General features: G+C 28.4%; 1 protein-coding gene across 2 annotated transcripts in view; it reads right to left on the bottom strand.

Moving 5' to 3' along the window:
* LOC142330059 (uncharacterized) overlaps positions 1 to 13,875 on the bottom strand; it is a 622,505-nt gene that overhangs the window by 209,274 nt on the left and 399,356 nt on the right. The window contains exon 1 of one of the 2 annotated variants that reach the window (XM_075375093.1): positions 7,219 to 7,335. The exons of the other annotated variant lie outside the window; for it this stretch is intronic. The gene's annotated coding sequence lies outside the window, so the exon portion shown is untranslated. Of the gene's footprint in view, positions 1 to 7,218; positions 7,336 to 13,875 lie in introns of those variants that run through there. 2 annotated transcript variants of the gene reach the window in all.

Raw genomic sequence — 13,875 nt, forward strand, 5'->3', positions numbered from 1 at the left:
AAACAATTAAAAATGAAAGTGAAAACAGAAACAGAAAGAAACAGAATGAAGGATTGATTAATGCGCAACATTTAGCGGATATAGAGTTACTAAGGTCCAGGACTTGTAGCCGCTTAAGTCTTCTATTATCCTCACAGTTTTCTAGTTGATTTACCCCAAGTGTTAAAAATACAACTAAAGGAAAAAATTTAAAAAATGGATTAAAAAACTCCGTGCGGATAATTATTACGTTCTTCTGATCTGTAAATTTATTTCAGTAAAAATGATCAGCTTTTTTCCTACTGATGATGTATTCTTACTTTTTTGTGAAAAATACAACCACTAATTACATACTAAACAGAACTCGATTTCTAAATCAAGATGACAGAATTCGATACCAGACCAGTATATAATTTTTTTTTAAATATGTCGTTAAAAAATAATCAAAACTATTAATTGTAGTTCAGTCCATTTAAGAAAGTAATTTGTAGTAGCTTTCCTAAATGTTTGAGAAATTTATTTAGTATTTATATATATATATATATATATATATATATATATTTAATACTAGGTTAATTAGTAGCACAGAACAGTGATATTCTGTGGAACAGCACTCTGCAGAGATTCCAAGGAATCTGTACGCAGTCCGGTGTACATAACCCACCGGGTTGGTCTAGTGGTGAACTCGTCTTCCGAAATCAGCTGATTTGGAAGTCGAGAGTTCTAGCGTTTAAGTCCTAGTAAAGGCAGTTACTTTTATACGGATTTAAATAGTAGATCATGGATACCGGTGTTCTTCGGTGGTTGGGTTTCAATTAACCACACATCTCAGGAATGGTCGAACTGAGACTGTACAAGACTACAGTTCATTTACACTCATACATATCATCCTAATTCATCCTTTGAAGTAATATCTGAACGGTAATTACCGGAGACTAAACAGGAGAAAGAGGGAGAGTCCGGTGTACATATACTCGTACAAGTAAAAAAAAAAGTACAAAAGAAAAACATAAACTAAAACTTAAAGATTTAAAATAATAATAACATCTGAATACAGCCTCTTAAGTAGTCTTTTTTGTTTCTGTTTAGTCTCCGGAACCACCGTAAAATATTACTTCATAGGATGATATAAATGAATGTGAATGAAGTGTTAGTCTTGTACAGTCAAAGGTCAACCACACCCGAAATGTATGGTTAATTGAAACCCAACCACCAAAGAACACCGGTATCCACAATCTAGTATTCAAAATTCATATAAAAGTAACTCCCTTTACTGGGCTAGGTTTGAACCTTAAAATTCTCGCCTTCGAAATCAGCTGATTTGCGATGACGAGTTACCACTAAACCAATCCGGTGGGTTCTTTTAATTATTCATCTATGTTTTATAGCCTTAATTTAAGTTTATTCGTCTTAAATTAAGCTTTTTCTAATATTTTTATAATTTCTCAAAACTAGAGTTTTAATTTATTAAGCAATTTATTAAAATTATACATATTTATATATTAATGATTCCTTCTGCCAATTTCATTATATTTTCTCGTTAATTAAATGGATTTTTATCTTTTATTTCATAAATCATTTATAATTTATAAAAAAAATAAATATTGTAATATAAAAACGTTTACATAAAAATATATTTTAGAAGTTGGATGGGTCGGTCGTCATTGATCAACATCGTTTCTGTTTTATTACGCTTTGGAGTATTTTTATCACCAATGAAAAGAGTGAACTTTATTTTTTCTGGTTTTACAACATAATATCCGATAGGTATAATTCATTCTATGCCCTTGTTCAAAGGCGTTTTTACTTAGATAAATAATACAGTATTCATAGAGAAGTGCAACCTAACAGAAGTATTATATGAAAATCATAGATGAATGTGTACGAAGAAACTGACCACAGCACTATCGCAATGTATATCAGCATTTACAAAGAATAATTGATGAAAAATTACTGCATCATAGTCTTTAAAAAAAAACAAAACACAAATGATAAATAATTTAGTTTTTGGTTTAAAAATTGGCTAAATATATTGGTATACTTGATTTGAGCGTTATTTTTTAATCTTCCTAGCATTAATATCAATCTAACATTCGTATTTGACACGCTTCAGAGTAGCTCCATTCTCAGACTTATTTTAAGCACACCGAACAATAATCATTTGCATTATTCTTGATTTTAGCAAAAGTTGGAATCATATTATTTTCCATACACTGTTTATTAAACCAAGTGTATTTGTTGTCTTATGTAATTTCCTAAACTCAATTCAGATTTCTTCGACAAAATAGTCCGGTTGACCAGGTTAAAATTTTTGGAGTACCTCTATTCTCAAAAAGAGAAAGAGGTACTCCAAAACAAGACAACTCTGAATGTAGGAGTTACAATGCTACGAAGAACAGAAAATAACACTAAACTCAGTTATGATAATCCTAACGGAAATGTAAAACATTGTGAAAATTTTATTGGTATATTGTTCTAAATTCATTCTCTAAAAGGAATTATCTCCTTCGTTTTTAGCATTGGGAAATCACTAAAAATTACTTTTTGTACCTGGGAGCTGAAACTATTTCAACTCCCAGGGTATAAAAGTTGAAATTTGAACTTTATACACCTGTGGTAGAAGTACTGTGCTTCCGTTGATGCACTTCCTAAATGTTAACAAGTAATAAATTTTATCGCAGTTATCAAAGGTTACCTTGATTTCATTAATTAAAACTCTGGGAACGACCCCAAAATGCATGAAGGGAATTTGCAAAGATTATTTTTTACAAAAACTTCATTGTTCTGCGGTGTTTTTAAAATAATCTTGCAATTGAAATGGAACACAAATGAGTTATTACCTATGGATATATATATATACATATATATATATATTAAAAATCCTTGATTTCTGTCTTTTACTGCTAGATCGCTCTTGTTTAATGGCGATTATATATAATACGTATTTATCATATATAAAACATATATTTATTATACGTAATGATTGAATGTATGTTCCGATTCTTCTAGATCATAGATCTTTTTTATGGTGCGAGGAGGGTAGGTGCAACTTGCGAGTGTTACAATAATTACAGAATTTCCCGGTACATTTCCTATTTAGTCAATTCTTTGAAAGTTATTTCCATGTTAGGAACTGGAGTAGTCTAGCAAGAATGTGCCTGATTGGATCTCTAGTACATGGTTGTATACACTCACTGTAAGGCGAGAGGTGTATGAGGATAGGACTGATGCCAATTGGCTCTAATCGGTACATATGCTTTGGTTAGGTGGTTTAGGAAAACAGGAGTCTGGGTATAAAAGGTTCTATTTCTTCTTCTAGTTTAAATCTTCTGTATACCGTTTCTGCGATATGATTGGGATAACCTTCTTGCTTCATTGCTGATTTTCTTAATTCTTCCAATTCGGATTACTGTCTTTTTGCATCCTTGCATCTGAATTCTTCAAAAATTCATTAAATGCCGATAAAGAACAGTCGAATTAGCATAAAAATTGCTATTTTCGGGTGCTGAACAAGGCCTCACAATTTAAATGTTATTATTGTAGAATGTGAAGTTCGTAAAATACACGACAAGTTTAAAGTTTGATTGCAAAATACCCACGAAAGGCAATAAAATCGAACAACTTATAGTTGAAGGATGAAAATACCTAATGTTTCATAAATCGAAAGTATATTTTATTATTATAGTAAAATCAGAAGTAGAATATTTATTATGTTGTTAGTTACTGTCATATACATGGAACATTTTATAATCTCCTTTACCTGATAGTAAGGGTAAGTAAAACGTTAGTAAGATACGCTTACATAATTTTGACATGCAAAGTCAAAATTTAATAATTCCTAAAATGTTAACAAGTTAGTTCATGTTCGTTTAACTTTTGTAAAATTATTTTAAACTTTTGTTAAGAACCGTGTAATGTAAAAGGAATTAAAGCCAAAGGCTTTTTAGCCTTCATATTAATTACAAACCTGCTTTTGAGAAAACAGAGGAGAAAAACCGTTACTGTGCATTTCCTCATTGTCTGTGATGATTTAAAACAATTACTTCAACGTACGATGAATGACGAACACGAAAACGATGACAACAAATTCATTTAAGATTCAAAGTAAATGAAAAGGGATTTTAATCACAGTAGACGCCGACAACTCGTACACCTCTCACTATTTGTTTGTGATGTGGGGTTGGTTAGAAAGACAAGACTAAGAGCGAAGTGAAAATGAAAGACATATTATACAAACAGACTAGACAGTCGTCAGTGGTCCTTAGAGACCTGTTTCAGTAAAACATTCAATGGTACAATCATTTCTCCTTCCCAACTCTTCCTGTCAAAGCAAGAAATTTCTTTACTGTTATGGTAAAATAAAAACGAATAATTCTAATAAATAATTACAGAGATTATAAATAATTTTTTAATATGAAATCAGCTTAATTATAAAATAATTATGCAAAAATTTACAGAAAAAACTTCTAATAGAGAAAATAAAATGTAAGTAGTTTAAGAAAACGGTACTTACGTATTAACACCACCGCAGCCACAGCTTTATTTAACAACAAATAGTCAATCGAATTTCGGTGAAAAATGGGCTGATATAGAGTTTAACATAGATTCAAAACAGTCTCTTTATTAATTTTAATAAATGGTTATTTATATTTATTTATTTTATAAATATAATTTAACCGAACTTAACCTACGCTCGCTTCGCTCGCTAACCTTGACTAATTAACAGGAGTGTTTTGATTATTTAAATAATAAATAATTGCAATAATTTCGGAATTTATTAAATAAATACTCAAAAAATTATGGTGTTAATTAGTCAAGGTTAGCGAGCGAAGCGAGCATAGGTTAAGTTTGGTTAAATTATATTTATAAAATAAATAAATATAAATAACCATTTATTAAAATTAATAAAGAGACTGTTCATTTTCCACAGAAATCCGATTGCTTGCTTTGTTTTTAAATAAAGCTGTAGCTGCGGGGGCGTTAATACATAAGTACCAAGAAAACTATTATACAGTGTTCCTATAATGGTGGGCTGGCTATAATTTATCGGTTTATATTTGTAAAATTAAACATAAATTATCCTTAGGAAAAATGGAAATTTCTCCTTCGTTCTCCCATAGTTCGCCATTTTGTTATTTTTATATAAAAATGTATATCTCAAGTTCGGACAAAGGAAATACATTAATATTTGGTAAGCGCCTAGGTAATAAAATTTTTAAATTAGCGGAAAATCAGGAATTAAATACCTTTGCAAATTACTAAATGGCGGCCATGTTTATTTTCAATTTGTTATTTCTCCTTAAATATTAGTTTTATCAAAATTTATGTGATTTTCTAAAATATTAAGCCTTTTATTTTGAACAAAATGACATTTTACTTTTTAAAATCGGTTAACAAATAGCTGAGTTATGGCACAAAATTGGTGTTGTAATTTTGTGTCTGTTTTCATGTCCGCCACTTTACGTTCAAATCGAATAATATTAATTTTTTTCTAGTATTGTAAATGAATATCAAATTAAGTAATAATTTTTTCACAATAATAGACCTAATAATTAAAGAAATAAATCAACTACCTGTGATAATCTTACATTATGTTTACATAATGTAGAACATTAGGTGTACTTAAACAGTAAAGTTTAAAAAAAATCAGTTTTTTCCGTATATCTGTAGAAATATGTCAAATGAAAAAAATTTATAACGAATTTTGTTTGTTTTTTCAAGGGGTACAATTTTTTACTGTAAAACGTTTTTGTGAAATCAATATTTTTTGTACAAATGAGAAAAACAATAATTTTTTGCTTTTCATTGACAAAGAAACTTAGTTCAAGCAACATATTTACAAGTAAAATCAATCATCCAAGAACCTTCCTTAAATATTAAAAAAATCAATTTTATATTCATTTCTATCATTTTATTTTACTTAGAGAGTTTTCATTGGTATTAAACATTTTTTTTTACCCGATGTATATTCCTCGAGATATACGGAAAAACTGATTTTTGCTAACTTACTCCTGCCTGAGGGCCCATCTAAGTGTCTGCTCTTCAGAATTTGGCAGCATGAAACCATATACGACGTCCACACAAATTAGCAGACATTCACAGGGAAACATTTTTGAAAAAATGAGTTTTTTTTTAGAAATAAAGGCAAAAAGCTACTGTTTCATTCAATTATATAGTGTATAAACAAAATTTAAATTTCGACTATTTTTTTTTTGTTGAAAAGTTTAACTGAAATCTCGTGCTTAAATTTTTCTCTATTTAAATACTATTAAAATAAATACATTAAAATGATACAAATACAAACATGTAGATTTATATTACATAACAGAATTATTTTATAATTATAATTTTAGCTATTTCAATAGCTTTTAACAAACGATCATGTATGTAAAACTCAATTTTGTTAACAGTCACTTATTAGTATACAGTAATAGAGTAAACCAGTCCAATTGAAGGTTAAACTATGGTTCACATGTTTAAATTGGCTGTAAGTTAACAATGATAATAAGTTAATAAATTTATAAAACAAAAAAAAAGAAATATAATATTTTCTGGTACTGACTGATTAATCGGCACTTAAACCACCTTAAGTGTCGATTGAAAAACATTTAAGCACAGTTTGAAAAACATTTTTATCTAAAAATGATCTAATCTAGACCTATTTTACATGCCGATTACGAATATGTTATTATTTTGATATTTTTTGATATCGCGTGATATTATTTAACAATAATCCCCAAAGTTTCCTTCTTATAATTATAGATATAAATTAACCAAACTTAACCTACGCTCGCTAACCGCGACTAATTAACAGTAATGTTTTGATTATTTAAATGAATAAATTATTACACTAATTACTGAATTTATTATTTAAATACTCAAAACATTACTGTGTTAATTAGTCAAGGTTAGCGAGTGTAGGTTAAGTTTGGTTAAATTATATTTCTAAAATAAATAAATATAAATGGTTATAAAAATGGTTATATCGAGTGAAATTAAAAATAACCTAAAAGTCTGCGATTTATTGGTCGACGAGCTAATACGTAAGAACCGTGTTATTATATAACGTATATTATATATAATCTTAAAATTAAATAATTATTATAAACAAGTCATTATACTGGTATTACAATTATTTTTTAGTCACTTTATATGAAACCTATAAGTAATGATGAAATAATTAGTATAGCATGATAGCAATTACAAAAAGTTATAGCCATTATAAGGTTATAAACATACCATCTAAAGTGCACAAGTGCCGATTAATCTTCAAAATAAAGTAATAAGTTATTGAAAAATAAATAAAACTAACAGTAATTAAACATCAAGACAGGATACTTCATGCACATGACAAAAACAACACACACAACTAACGAACATAATTCCTCACTGACAACGGAAAGAGTACTTGTGTTAATCGGCAATTATCGGTAATCATCGGAGCTTTATACAACATACTACTACAAAACGAACATTAGACAATATAGAGGCTGTTCATATACGTGCTTGGGCCATAAAGTGATGTAACATTTGATATAGTTACACAAAACTAGAATTTTTTTTTATTGCAGCAATAACGTATTAAATACATTCCACATTTTATATTGAAACAAATATTCGAGTAAATCAAAATATATCCTACATATATTAATTGCATTTATTAATTATTAATAAATTTCATTTATAAGTACTTTGTAAATATTTTATTGTATACTTTCAAATAATAACATAAACATTTTTCCCTTAGAAACGTGTTTATCTACACTTTACAATTCTTAAAATACTAGCAATGAAACACTGTCACGGAAAACAATAACAAACCATAAAAATTGTTTTTGTACATTTTTTCATTGGAATAAATATCCGATAAAAATTATGTGAGAATATGCATGTTTTAAAAAAAATGGTTCTTTTTCGTTTCTCTTTTTTTTACATTTTTATTATTCTTTCTTAGTGTTGTCTCTTCATTCTTGAGTCCATTTTGCTCCACCTTTTATAGGAGGGGATTTGTTGAGAATCGTTTCATAATTTTTATAATTTTTCGAAATTTTTCTCTATTTTTAATATTCTTTGCGGTTGTTTCTTTTTCTTTTAAATCTTTTTGGTTACTTTAATCCCTATTTTTGTTTCCGAATAAGTAAAATATTCTCTGTGTTAATCTATTACTGAACATTGAATAAAGGTGGTCGTAAAAGTGAAGTCTTTACCTTTTAATTGCATTAGAAAATGTTTTATTTTGTCCATTTATAGTTTTTTATTGGATTGTTTTTTAAATTATTTATTAATAAAATCTAATTTTGTGTAAAATTACATATATCTATACAAATCTCTATCTTTTAATGTACATTTTTTTCGACACGTCGTAGCAAAATTTTGACTTTTTAAAAAAATAAAATTTTATGAAATGATATATTTTATAAAATTTATTAACATCCGGGTTTCAAAGTATCGTCATATTCAGATCTAAAAGAATAAACTAAATTTTAACTTATTTATTGGTTACCAGTCTATTAATAAAATTATTTATAACAACTTAATTATATGCAAGATAAATCACCGGAGGCAAATGCAGCCAGTCGCGTCGCTCATACAGTAACAGTGGCAAAAACTGTATTGGTTGAGCCACTGGGCTGTACACCGTATCATCCCTTAAAAAATCGAAATTCAAAAACAACCGAAAATTGATTTTAGATATTTATTTGAAGAGTATTTTCTAGTTCAAATCTACTAAATATCTCATTCAGTGTAGTCAGAAATCGGGAAAATTCGCAATCATTTTTCAAAATATTTTTACCTTTCTTCATCCCTTTTAAGGTCAAATTTCAGAGAATCTTGAAAGTAGATTTCTTAAATATTAACTTGAAGATTTCACAAACCATGAATCAAGTTGATAAATTCATTTTTTATCCAGAAATAAAGAAAAAAATAACCGGATTTCAAACAATATTCAAAATACATTTTAACCCTATAATCATGGAATTACAAAAAAAATTACAAATTGGTTTTAAATTTTCACATTAAAATTACATATCTTCAATTTCTACTGAGAAATTAAACAAATTTGAAATCTCATTGTTATTCCATTTTCGCTATATAAATTCGGAATTTCAAACCTGTAGGAAGAACGTGCCACAAATTCTGATTTATCTATTTTCAATAGTTTTTGCTGGGTGTTGATTACGAGTGACTCACGACATATTACTATTTGTGTGTGTGTTTGGGTGGGGATATATGTATATGCTGTGACCAAAATTATTACATTTCATTATATAAATTCCTGAATTTTTTCTAGAGGTCATATTAAATATTTTCTTACTCTATAAATGTTACAAATGTTATGTTCTTGGTCTTAAATGCTATATCTTGGTATTAAAAATTTCTTGTATAAAATTAATTATTTTCTTCAAATTTAGTATATTAAAAAGTCAATTGCTAACTTCTTTTCAAAGTGTTTCATGAATCTTCTATTTTTAAGATCTTATTATTGTTTTCTGCTGTACTACTGATAGTGCAGTATTTCAATCCTACGTTGAGTACGTTCTGATTTCTACTCTCACAAAATCCTGCTAGCAAGTAACTTTTGAGGAATTCAATGAGGATTCTTTTTAATGTGAATGTTTATGATATAATTTTTTCTTAAGGTTCCTACAAAATTTAACCGATTGTAAATAAAAATTTGAAACATAAAAAGTTTTAATTTTTATATTATTATATAATGTACGAGGGTAATTTTTTTTTCAAGGTCCGATCGGTCACGAAATTAAAACCAAGGTGAAAATGAAAAATTTTGTATTTGTAACAAGTACTTACATAGTTACGCTATTTCTCTACATAGTTGCCACTCCGATTTAGACATTTGTCGTAGTGTGGTACCAACTTTCCAATACCCTCGTCATATAACGGAGCCACGTGTGTTTTCAGCCTTATTTCTACGCAACTCGATGTCTGTGCCAAAATGTTGTCCTCCTAGCCAACGTTTCATGTGAGTAAAGAGGTGAAAATCGGATGGAAACAAGTCCGGGATGTATGGTAGGTGATCAAACACTTCCCAACGAAAACGCTGCAGCAGCTTCTTTGTTACAGCTGCAGTGTGCGGCCATGGATTTTCATGGAGAAAGACAATGCCTGATGAGAAAATTCCTCAAATGAGGATGAAACGCTGGCTAGGACGACAATATTTTGGCACAGACATCGAGCTGCAGACCAGCGTAGAAACATGGATGAAAACACAGGCGACTCCGTATTATGACGAGAGTATTGGAAATTTGGTACCACGCTACAACAAATGTCTAAATCTGAGTGGCGACTATGTAGAGAAATAGCGTAACTATGTATGTACTTGTTACAAATAAAATTTTTTTTATTTTCACTGTGGTTTTAGTTTCGTTACCGATGGGACCAAACAAAAAAATAACCCACGTATATTTTATTTTCGTTATATAATTTGTGTGAACATTATTATCTAATGTTGTATTATATATGTGTAAACATATACTTTTCCTTTGAAACGTAAATTCAGCGAATATTTAGTTTCTGTTGTGTAATTAAAATTTTATAGATAATTATATAATTTTTAAGGCGTCTAAAAATGTTGACTTTACATTTTTATTATTTTTTAATTTTTAAATGTACGTAATTAAAAAAATATTTTCTTCTGTATTATCAAATGTTAGTTTTAAGTAGTAGCAGTACCAGTATATCAATAAAACTATTTAATATTTAGTTATGTTCACATCGATTATTAAAAAAGTTATTTTATATTTTCCATTAATTTCATACTCAAATGTACTTATGAATGTACTTGTACTTATGAATATTCAATTCAGTCAATACACCAATTAAACAAAACCCATATATATATATATATATATAAGAAAAGGAGAAATAGGAAGGGGAAATAGAAATAAATGGGGGAAAGAAGAAAGGAGGAAAGGATTACAGAAAGAAAGGGGAAAAAGGGAAAGGTTAAATTTTGTGAATATTCATTTTCTTAATGTTTAATCAAACTTTCAATTGTGTTCATTTAATATATATATGTATATATATATATATATATACATATATATATATATACATATATATATATATACATATACTTAAATCTAGCAATAGCGAAGCATTACTGGGTTTGCTAGAGTATATATATATATATATAGATTAAATAAACACAATTGAAAGTTTGATAAAACATTAAGAAAATGAACATTTCGGAACTTCACAAAATTTAACCTTATTCCCTTCTCCCTTTAATCCTATCCATTTCCTTTTCCCAATTCATTATTTTCATTATACCTTTCACCCTTCCTTTTTCTTTCCTTTCCCCATTTATCTTTCCCTTATTTCCCTATCCCCTTCCTTTTTCCCATTTTATTTTTTCTCCTTTCCCCTTTTCTTTTCCTTTTCCCGTTTTTCCTTTTACCCGTTTTCTCCCTTTTTACTTTACCAATTTTTCCCTTCTTCCCTTTTACCTTTTTCGATTTTTCTTTTCTATCTTTTTCCCCGCGAGTAAATTGGTCCATTATTTTTTAGTCTGTAGCCGACACACATATCGGAAATAATGAAATGGAGTGGTAACATATTTAGTATAGTGTGTGTTGCTTTTACGTCCAACAGATAGCGCTTTTTTCAAGAAAAGCATGTTTTTACCTGTCACAGGTTCACCTTAGGTATATTTATAATCTATATAAATATAGATTTATATACCTATTACTTAGTAGGTATATAAAAACACGCGCGTATTTGAATGCAACGTTGTGTCAAAATTTCAAAGCAATCGGTGAAGAACTTTTGGAGATTTAAGATTTTGAACAAACAAACATTTCCATTTATATATATATATATGTGTGTGTGTGTTTGTGTGTGTAAAAGAATTTATTCCAGTCTTTTCATTATATGTGGTCTATTTGAATCCGAAATGAAAAATTGTAGAAAACAAATTTTTGGCACGATTACCAAACATCCAACATAGTATAGTTAATTTTTAGCTCAAATTCTACCTTGAAACAGTTGTAGATTTAGGGTACGGGTAAAAAATATGTCCGTCTTTATTTTATATTCTGAATAGAAATTTACAAGTTATTATACAAACAGCAAAAGCAAGTTGGCCTTACGAAATGGTAATAAAAGTAAAACAACTCCTGAAAATTTGGATCTCAACAGATGTTACATATTGAACTGCTCAACAGAACATCACGTTGTAAAAAGTAATGAAGGTTATAACGATAATGTATATGTGCGAACATAAATGTATGTCTGTAAACTTGAGTCATAAAATTTCGTTGGTTTTTGCCTCTTACAAATAGCGTTTAGCACCATTATAATATGAAACTATGCATGATATCATTACATTTTTATTTTTTATAGAAAAACCGCTTATGAAAAAATGAGATTTAAATTAAATAAAAATAATTTTTTAATTTTCGGATTAAAACGAATTAGCGTGGGCCTAAAACTAAAGAAAGAGCTGTACTCTGATCTAGCAGTATTCCTACTCAAAACTATAAATGTCATGAATTTCCCACCATATATAAGTCAGCATGCCAAATTTGCGTCCAAGAGATGTCTTGAAAATGGCGGGCTCATTTCCGAATACTAATTACAAACTAGTACATATGATGCACTTTGGTCTACTGTACTGTTTCTAAAAAAAATAAAATTTTTCTATTGTTTTATTCAACTTTTCTTACACTATTTTATTCAGAACTAAATTCTCTACAAGTTGGGTTTAAAGTTTTTATGTGTTTATTACCCATTTAAAAATTTTATTGTGCATCGATCATAAAAAGAAGGGTTTTTTACCCCAATTTATTATTTTTCACCCCAGATTTCTCAAAAACTACTACAAATACCATTATGAGACCAACTTTATTCTATTTTTTAGGTCAAAATTTTAAAGAAATTATTAAATTTGTCTTTTAATTAACGTCAGAAAAATTTCAGTACGACTTCATTTCACCGGGGTAGCTGAAATCGGAGCAAACTTTTTCACTAGCCGTAACTCGAAAACACAACGTTTTAGAACATAAGTTTAAATGAACTTTTTCCATTATTTCTACGAGTAGAATAGGTTTTGAAAGTTCCGGGAGAACTTCGTCATACACTCTGTATATAATGCAATATAATATAATATGTGATTATAATATAAAATTCGTAATATAATTGAAAGTGTATTTAAATATACATACAATATCCTTTTAAACCTATTAAATTACATATACACATTTTTTAAAATGAAAAATACATAAAATTTTATTTCATTAATAACTTCTGTTTTTTTTAATATTTTTTTATTGTTGTTATTGAATTATTATTTTATTGTACAAACATTTTTACAATCAGTGGTTAATAATTATTAATAAATCAATATATTTAAATTTAAAAAAAAGGAGATGAAGTTGGATTTGAACCGATGTACCTTCCTCTTTTAAGAACCAAATATTTCAATAATTAAAATTTTATTTGGCTGTAACTCTGGAATCAATTAAAATAAGTATGACTTATGATATATCGTTGAAAAGATCTCAATGAGGGCTTATTACTACATTTTAGAAAATGTTTAAAATCCAAATTTGTTTTGGATTTTGGGCTTTTTTGGACACATTTGTTCAAGTCGATTGCAATAAAAAGGGGAGGTGCACAATTAGATGTTACAACAGTCCTAAATCCAACATTTCAACATTCTACTCCTAATCCTTTTTCAGTTATGCGAGATACATACGCATATACGTACGTACAGACGTCACGCCGGAAGTAGTAAAAATGGATTCAGGGATTGTCAAATGAAAATTTCCGTTGAAATTTGAAAACCGAAATGTTTTGCAATTACAATACTTCCTTTACTTCGTACAAGGATGTAAAAATCGAGATTTATAAATAACAATCTTGTAAGAACCAAAA

The sequence above is a fragment of the Lycorma delicatula genome, chromosome 9, assembly GCF_047948215.1.
Source record: "Lycorma delicatula isolate Av1 chromosome 9, ASM4794821v1, whole genome shotgun sequence".
NCBI classification, from domain to species: Eukaryota; Metazoa; Arthropoda; class Insecta; order Hemiptera; family Fulgoridae; genus Lycorma; species Lycorma delicatula.